Raw genomic sequence first — 9,671 nt, 5'->3', positions numbered from 1 at the left:
GATTTAAATATAAACCTTAACGTAATATCAAGCTATAGTAGGAAACTCAGTGAGATCTTCGGTCACCTAGCTATGAAACAACAAATCAATTTTATTACGCGGGTTACCGAATATACCGAAACACTCATTTACTTGCTGTATACTAATAGCAGAGAGGTATCATGTGAAAAGTTGGAACAACAAAGAATATCGGATCATGAAACTATACTGTTTCGATGTAATGTAAATAAGCCTAAGTCAATTTCAAAACTGTCAGAAGTAACATCTGGCGATAGGTATAGCCCCGATAACTTATTACATCTCTTGAGACAATGCAACTTTGGGAGAAAATAGAGGTAACAGTCGATTAATGTGGAAGTACTTAAAAAATGTAGTCAATAATGCAGACTAGGGATGACCAAATCAGCACATATGTGTCGCGGGCGACTGCGCGTGCAAAGCTTTGCACAGCGGTGCNAACATATGGTGCATAGTCATACAATTACAAAATTGTGTAAAGAGGTGTAAAATCGGTGTGGTTTATCACTCACCTAGTACAAGTGATGCAGATTTCCTGACCTATATGTAGGCCATTCTGTCTGAAACATGTGATAATATGGTAGATACTATCATAATCGGGGATTTAAATATAAACCTTAACGTAATATCAAGCTATAGTAGGAAACTCAATGAGATCTTCGGTCACCTAGCTATGAAACAACAAATCAATTTTATTACGCGGGTTACCGAATATACCGAAACACTCATTTACTTGTTGTATACTAATAGCAGAGAGGTATCATGTGAAAAGTTGGAACAACAAAGAATATCGGATCATGAAACTATACTGTTTCGATGTAATGTAAATAAGCCTAAGTCAATTTCAAAACTGTCAGAAGTAACATCTGGCGATAGGTATAGCCCCGATAACTTATTACATCTCTTGAGACAATGCAACTTTGGGAGAAAATAGAGGTAACAGTCGATTAATGTGGAAGTACTTAAAAAATGTAGTCAATAATGCAGACTAGGGATGACCAAATCAGCACATATGTGTCGCGGGCGACTGCGCGTGCAAAGCTTTGCACAGCGGTGCACCGAATGCATAGGTACATATGTATGTTTGTATACACTATACACTAATATTCTACACTAAGATGGAATTCATTTACTGAATAAAATGTGAGGAATAGGTAAATTAAATATGTTTTGCGTTGTTATAAATGTATTGAAATTAATTCTTTAATAAAAACGTGAGGAAATGGATATGCCACACTGGCTCAGTTGTCGCAAAAGTACACATACATATACGCATTTTTACTTGAAAATAAGCGTGTAGTGGTTAATATGTATACGATGCCATCTCCGTACAGCTCACTTCACCTCGCTTAGCACGCTCGCGTGCTCACAGTTTGCCCGCGACGTCGACTGCGTGCACCTCTGCTGTGCATCCCTAAGGTAGTTGATCCTGACTTAGTCTTATGCTCCGAAACGTGTATAACAGATGAAATTAATGATTCAGAAATAAAGTTTTCAACGTACCACGTAATAAGGTGTGATTCGCACAGTATACACACAGGCGGTGTAATTATAATCTTGCGAGACACAATTGATTTCAAAATAAAAATAAATCGATCCGTCAATAAAAACATATGGTGCATAGTCATACAATTACAAAATTGTGTAAAGAGGTGTAAAATCGGTGTGGTTTATCACTCACCTAGTACAAGTGATGCAGATTTCCTGACCTATATGTAGGCCATTCTGTCTGAAACATGTGATAATATGGTAGATACTATCATAATCGGGGATTTAAATATAAACCTTAACGTAATATCAAGCTATAGTANGTGTGCATTGTGCAGCCGGCACCTTCAGCACAATCGATTGATTTTCGGCACTATTTTTGCGTAACTCAATGCAACTAATAAATATTTCTTTCGGATCCGCAATTAAAAATATTTTTTTTACATTTAATCGTATGTGCTTAAACTGATAAATGATATAAACATAGAAACGCAAGCAGAAGAATCTCGCTTCCACATTCTGCATATGCGCTTAACATTTTTGTTTAAACAAATTTGTCGAAATTTCATCTCTAAAGCAAATATTAAATATCATTTAATATATACTTTAGATTTAAATAATCATTTTTAGTGGTGGGCGAGTCCGAGATGTTTAAATGATCGAGATAGTACATTCAATTCGCGTAGATGTTTGAGAACCTTTTTCGTTAAAGGTGTTGCACTTTTTTTCCATACTGAAATTTGTGTAAATCATTTATCATTGTCTAACAAAAACTATACAAATAAAGCTTAATTTAAAATATTGGAATAAAAAACAACAACGCTACACGCGCATTCATCCATATAACATAAAATGCGAACGTTCGTTATATGGAAGAAAGTGCGCAACACCGCAAACAGAAAAATTCAAAAAATCAATGGTATTTTCTAGACACTTCAAACTTGCACCTTATTATACTAGAATGAATGGGCTACACAATTGTTAACCCAAAAGATGTTTTGAGGACTAAATGTACCCAGAGAATTTAGCCCACACAAACTCCCGCACCACCAACCAAACCAGTCACACCACAGCAACACAAGTCAGCGCAACTGGCCACGCAGCAAAACAACGGCAACACAAGTCATAGCAACACTCGACATGACAACGCAACATCACACAGCAACATGTAGCTGCGCGACCACGCAACATCAAGCACATAGCCTATTAAAGGAGTAGCACGACAAGAAACCAGTCAGTCAGCACGAGACTGTGGTCGTGAACATAAGGCTACTGGCAAGAGGTGACTTCTTCTGCACCGGCTCGAGCGTCGGGCTTGATTCCACTTCTGCAACAGCTGCTGGTAGGGTGATTTCTTCTGCACCGGCTTGAGCGTCGGGCTGGACGTCACCTTCCCAGTGGAAGCGCCACAAGCTACACTCGCTCTCACCTAAGCCTCTCGTGGAACCGCGTACGGGCGACATCCGCTCGCCCGCAGTCAGCACCGCTGTCAGCAGAGCGGCGTCAACAGCGCCACTAGAGCGACTCTGCGGCGCGAACAGAGCGCCGCCCAACAGCGCGAGTGGAACTATACTCTCCGGCGTCATTAGCGCGGTACTCTCCGGCGCGAATAGAGCGCCACTTGTCGACGTCGCCAGAGCGCCGCCCAGCGGCGCGAGTAAAACGTTACTCCTGGCGCCACCAAAGTACCACTCATCGGTGCGCCTCACCTGCATTGCTGAGAGCGCTACATCTCGACGCAACTGCAACGCCACTCTCCGGCGTCACCGGAGCACTACACACCGGCGCCACCAGAGCGCTACTCACCAGCGTTGTTAGTACGCCATTCACCGGCACGACCAGAGCGCAACCCACCTTGCAAGAGCGCTACATACCGACGCGGCCAGAACACCGCGTATAGACGTGAGCAGCGCGCCACTCAGCGGCGTCAGCAGAGCGCTGCCCACCAGTACCAAAGTCACGCCACTACAGCCTAACGGGCTCATAACGGGACAAGGAGCCGTTACCCAGTCACTGCAAGTGACGCCACCGAATGTTTCAAATTATTATTTGTTATATGTTCTTTTATAGAAATTAAGGAAAATTAAATAATAAATTACGATCTACCAGAGCCCGAAACTACAAATTTATTGTAACAAACCCTGGACACGGCGAGTATACCCCAGCATTTTAGAAGAAGCATCGGGCAAGCAAAAACGCTTCGTTACAATTGGCGCCCGAGCAGGGACCCTTGGTAGATCGTACGCGTGCAAAGGAAAAATTATTATATGTTTGATACGAACAAAATGGCGGAAGTAATCAACACAGCATGGCTAGATGATATACCCAAGGAGCAACTAGTATCCATCGCACAGGAATTGGGAATCGAGTGCGCGGGTACCGCCCGAGAAATACGCAAGCGCATAACGGCGCTGGCGGCCAAGGCGCACACTGACCGAGAGATCTATGCCAAATTCCAGGCGATGGGAATCACCAACAGAGGCAACGAGGTTGCCTCGGAAGACGAGGAGGAGCAGAAGACGCCAGTACCACCGGATGAACGTACGGGGAGTACGACTACTCCTATGGAAAACACGACACAGAGCCAGTTGGATGTACCGCTACACCAGCACCAGCTGCCATCAACCAATTTACCAGCATACGCCGACAACAACCGTCGAACCGAACGCAGGTATAGCCAACCCCGAAAATCAGGCACCGACCCACACGTTTGCACCTATCATCGACCAGGTAAGGAAGTGGTCAGTAAAATATGACGGTGGACGAGACCCGCTAGCTTTTGTAGAGCGATTGGAGGAGCTGGCCGAGGTGTATGCCTTGAACGTAGACCTCCTCCCAAAAACCATGCCCGAGCTACTGTGCGGCACCGCTCTTCACTGGTACCGCAACAACAACGAACACTGGCGTAGCTGGATAACCTTCAAGCGCGACTTCCTACGCTTCTTTCTGCCAACTCGGTATTTCGAACGCCTCGAGGACGGCAGAGAAGGTAGCACCCACGGGAGAAATATAAGGAGTATGTAATCGCGATACAAAACCTGATGCGGCACGTCGGCTATAGCAGCGAGCAGCGATTGGAAAGAATTTTCCGCAACAGCCACCCCGACTACTTGTTATATATTCGGCGGCGGGATTTCACCACTCTATCTGAACTACTCATGCTCGCGGAGGTATACACGGCCTTCACCGTGCCGGGGCGCGGATTATTTCAATGACGCGTCATGCCGTTCGGCTTGCACTCCGCGACAGCAACATTTCAGAGAGCACTCGACCAGGTCATCGGCCCAGAAATGGAACCCCACGCTTTCGCCTACCTAGACGACATCATCGTCATAGGCTCCAGGCTTCGAGGAGCACGTACAAAACCTACGAGAAGTACTAGCACGACTACAACGCGCGAATCTCCGCATTAACCCCGAGAAGTGCGACTTCTTCAAGAAGGAACTCCGATTCTTGGGTAATGTGGTCAGTGATAAGGGAATCCACACCGATCCCTAGAAGGTAGCCGCGATCCAAGAACTAAAACCACCGTCTAACGTGAAGGAAGTACGCCAGTACCTCGGGATAGCCTCGTGGTACCGTCGCTTCGTGCCCGATTTCGCCACGTTAAGCCAACCACTAACTGCACTCCTGAAAAAGGGTAAGCACTGGAAGTGGGGAGTCGAACAACAAGAGGCCTTCGACACCCTCAAGCGGAAACTCACCAAGGCCCCCGTACTCGCGTGTCCTGATTTTACCAAGCAATTCACCTTACAGACGGACGCTAGAAACTTTGGCATGGGAGCGGTACTGACACAGGAGTTAGAAGGAGGCGAACGCGTAATATCTTATGCCAGCAGGAAATTGAACAAAGCGGAGGCCAACTACTCGCCCACAGAGAAGGAGTGCCTTGCCATCGTCTGGGGAATCCGGAAGATGAGGCCCTACTTGGAGGGATACAGGTTTAAGGTGATCACCGACCGCATGTCGCTGAAGTGGCTGAACTCGATCGAGAGCCCCTCTGGCCGTACAGCGAGGTGGGCCCTGGAACTGCAGCAGCACACGTTTGACATAGAATACCGAAAGGAAAAGCTCAATCTGGTCGCGGACGCACTATCACGGCAACCACTGGAGACCCTCCGGCAAGCGATAACGGCGGAACCACAATGCAAGTGGTGGCATAAGCGCGTGGGCGAAGTACACGACAACCCGGAGAAATACTCGGATTATATGGTGCAGGACGGACAGCTCTACCGCCATATCCCGTGCCGAAACCAGGATGAGGAAGCAGTGCCCTGGAAGTTATGTGTACCAACCCCCCTTCGCCAGCGGGTGTTACAGGAGAACCACGACGTTCCCAGCGCCGGCCACATGGGCATCCGGCGGACAGTGGCGCCGATTGCCAACCGATATTATTGGCCAGGTATATTTCGTGACATCAGCCGCTACGTGCGCCAGTGTGATTCCTGCCAAAAATACAAGGAAGGACAACAGAAACCCGCGGGAAAAATGCTTTCACAGGTGGCTTCGGAGCCCTTCGCAACGATCTGCACAGACTTCGTCGGACCTCTTGCGCGATCTACACATGGCAACACCATGCTATTGGTGTTCTTCGACCGTTTCAGCAAGTGGGTGGAGCTAGTCCCAATGAGACGCGCTACGGCAGAAGGCCTCCGCCGTGCGTTCAGGGAACGAATTCTGGCGAGATTTGGCGTTCCGAAGATACTCATCTCGGACAACGGCGTCCAGTTCACCAGCACGCTGTGGCAACGCTACCTCCAAGAGATGGGAATACGACAGCAGTTTACCGCGCCATACACCCCCCAGGAGAACCCAACGGAGCGCGCTAACCGGACGGTCAAGCGAATAATAGCTCAACTCACCAGATCGCAACACCAGCGATGGGACGACCTCCTCCCTGAAATTGAGCTAGCCATAAATACCAGTGTCACCGCCTCTACTGGGTACAGCCCAGCTTTTCTCGTCCAAGGCCGTGAGCCACGACTACCTGGAGCACTCTTTGACGAGATCAACATTGGGACGGGCACAATTTCCCCTACTGCCGAGGAGAAGTCCAGCAGGATGCAGGAGGCATTCAGGATTGTCCGGCAAAATATGGAGAGAGCGGCGACGGACCAGGCCCGCCACTACAACCTCAGACGTCGAAAATGGACCCCTAGGGTCGGCGAACTAGTTCTCGTCAAGGAACACCATCTATCCAAGGCCGCGGACGGATTCACAGCGAAATTGGCACCCAAATATGACGGCCCCTACAAAATCCTGAGGTACATATCACCGGTGATCGTCCAGTTACGCAAGACCGATGGAGGAAGGGAAAAGACGGCCAATATCACGGAATTAAAGACGTATCATACCAGCGAGGCCATATAGACACAAGGAGACACAAAAAAAAGGGAAAGACCACACAAATAATTGAATTAATTAACCAACTTTAATTTCGTACGCCACTCCAACCAGCCATTCAACCGCGAACCACCAGAGGGTGAACATAAGAAGTTCGGAAGAAAAAAAAAGAGAGAAAAGCCAGAAAATGGACGTCAACGATAGATGGGCAATCAGCGTCAAACGCATACGCGAACACATAGAGGAGGAGGAAGCGAAACGTCCTCGCACACAGGTACTGGGGTCACAGCCCACTACCGGCATACGAAACGCCGCGACGGAACGCGCCGAAGCAGCCGACGCCGCCACGAGACACGCGGAGCTGACGGGTAGTGCCACCGCACGCCGCGTCGCAGCCATACGGCGGTCAACGCCCACGCCGCAGTCGGGACGACACGCGTCGCCACCATTCACGACGCCGCAGCGCAGATGACTAACATGCAAACTAGACAGCGGATATCCGCTACCACTACTGCAGTCGCTGCACCCAGCAGCGTTAGTAGCACGCTCATGCCTATGGACCCCACGCCAGGATCCTCCGCACATACCGGCGCCAGCACCACGCGCGCCCTCACGGCGCCGATGACCACTACACCGACGGCCGCCACACACTCGACCGTCACGCACCCAACCGTCGCACATATGGCAGCTCGACGAGCCGCCCACACTCAACAAGTCGCCGGGCGCACTGCCGCCTGGGCGGAAGCCGCCGCAAGGGCGCACCCTATCAGGCATACCGTACCAACGGCCGAATGTATTCTCGGCAGGATAACGGCCGGTACGCACGACGCCTTGGTAGTCGCAGCAGAGCGAGACATCAGTACCAAGGAGAGTTCCACGAGCAGCAACTCAACATAATGCAGTGGGTCGAGCGGAAGTACGACTAGCTCGGACGATAGCACGATTAGCTCAAGTGACAGCTCGGACGACTCGAGCGAGGAGCCGGTTATCCCGTCGACCACCCCGGCCAGCGACCAGATACCCGCGAGGCGAGTACAATCACCGGCCATCCAACTCTCCTCAGGGGAAGAGACAACGCCACGGGAGGAGCAAGCGCCAGTACTGGCATACCCGCCAGGGCCAGGCAGCATCGCAATATACCCGGTGGACCTACGTTCGTTAGAGGGGACACGATGGTTGACAGATGCGGTGATAGACGCATGGGCGAGAGGGCTAGAAGCCGAGTTGGGACCACGGGCCACCATACTCAGCCCCTTCGTGGTGTGGCAACTAACGCAGAAAGGAAACCCGGAGGAACAGTATCGGCGCATCCATCGCTGGCTGCGAAAAACCGACCCGTTCGGCAAGCGGGCGGTGCTAACGCCCCACAACACGGCCGGACACTGGTACCTGCTGGTCCTGACGAACCGGGAGACCACCCACCATCTCCTCGATATGGAATGCTGGAAGGAACGCTACCTGTGGACCGTGGATTCTAGGGTGAGGGGCGGAGTCGTCCACGCAACTGAGACGTGGGGGGAGTTCCTTCAATGGGAGTATACCCAGAGGTACGGCGGGATGGGCTTCGAGGTTCAAGAAGTCTACCCGAAGGTCCCACAACAGGAAAACGATGGAGACTGCGGGGTATACGTACTGGAGACCATCGAGAGGACCATGCGCTTCATCGGACAAGGCAGAGGCGCACCAGGATGCATCGCAGAGCCATTCACGGCCGATATGGCAGCCCTGAAGCGGGCAAAGATACTGACCACGTTTCGGCAGCACGCAGGTGGACGCCAAGTCGCAGAGCCGCCGCCACCACAACCGCACTCGCCATTACACCACGACACACCCGCTACCGCCTCGCCGATTCGACTGCCGCCATCACCGGCCGAATCCACCACTATGATCGCTTCACCGTCGCACGCTCCACTACCAATCCACCATCCATCGACTACACCAGCACGAACACTAGCCAGGTCATCCCTATCCCCTCAGCAGTCCGTATCCCGAACGGAGGAACAGCCGACAGTGCCACCAGAGGGAATAAGAATCCTCATCACCGACGCAGAGGGACCGGCATTAGACCAGTTCCCGACAATAGCGGACAGAATCCGTCGGAGCCTCAGAGTTATCGCCTCACGCGCATGCAAACCCCGGCTGAGGTTCAGCACCAAAGACTACCGGCTAACCGTACACCACTGGGGCACGCACATCCACCCAAGAGCCAGGGGAGTTCCAGACCACGAAGTAGGGGGGGGGGAGTGTGAGGACTAAATGTCCCCAGAGAATTTAGCCCACACAAACTCCCGCACTACCAACCAAACCAGTCACACCACAGCAACACAAGTCAGCGCAACTGGCCACGCAGCAAACCACGGCAACACAAGTCATAGCAACACTCGACATGACAACACAACATCACACAGCAACATGTAGCTGCGCGACCACGCAACATCAAGCACATAGCCTATTAAAGGAGTAGCACGACAAGAAACCAGTCAGTCAGCACGAGACTGTGGTCGTGAACATACGGCTACTGGCAAGAAGTGACTTCATCTGCACCGGCTCGAGTGTCAGGCTTGATTCCACTTCTGCAACAGCTGCTGGTAAGGTGATTTCTTCTGCATCGGCTTGAGTGTCGGGCTGGAAGTCACCTTCCCAGTGGCAGCGCCACAAGCTACACACGCTCTCACCACAGCCTCTCGTGGCACCGCGTACGGGCGACACCCGCTCGCCAGCAGTCAGCTCCGCCGTTAGCAGAGGGACGTCGACAGCGCCTACAAGAGCGCTTCTCACCGCCGTCAGCAGAGCGGCATCAACGGCGTCATTAGCGCGATACT

Source organism: Rhagoletis zephyria, unplaced genomic scaffold (genome assembly GCF_001687245.7).
Source record: "Rhagoletis zephyria isolate East Lansing unplaced genomic scaffold, Rhagoletis_zephyria_1.1 Rzeph_scaffold_12157, whole genome shotgun sequence".
Classification (NCBI taxonomy): Eukaryota; Metazoa; Arthropoda; class Insecta; order Diptera; family Tephritidae; genus Rhagoletis; species Rhagoletis zephyria.
Note: the sequence above shows the minus strand (reverse complement) of the source record.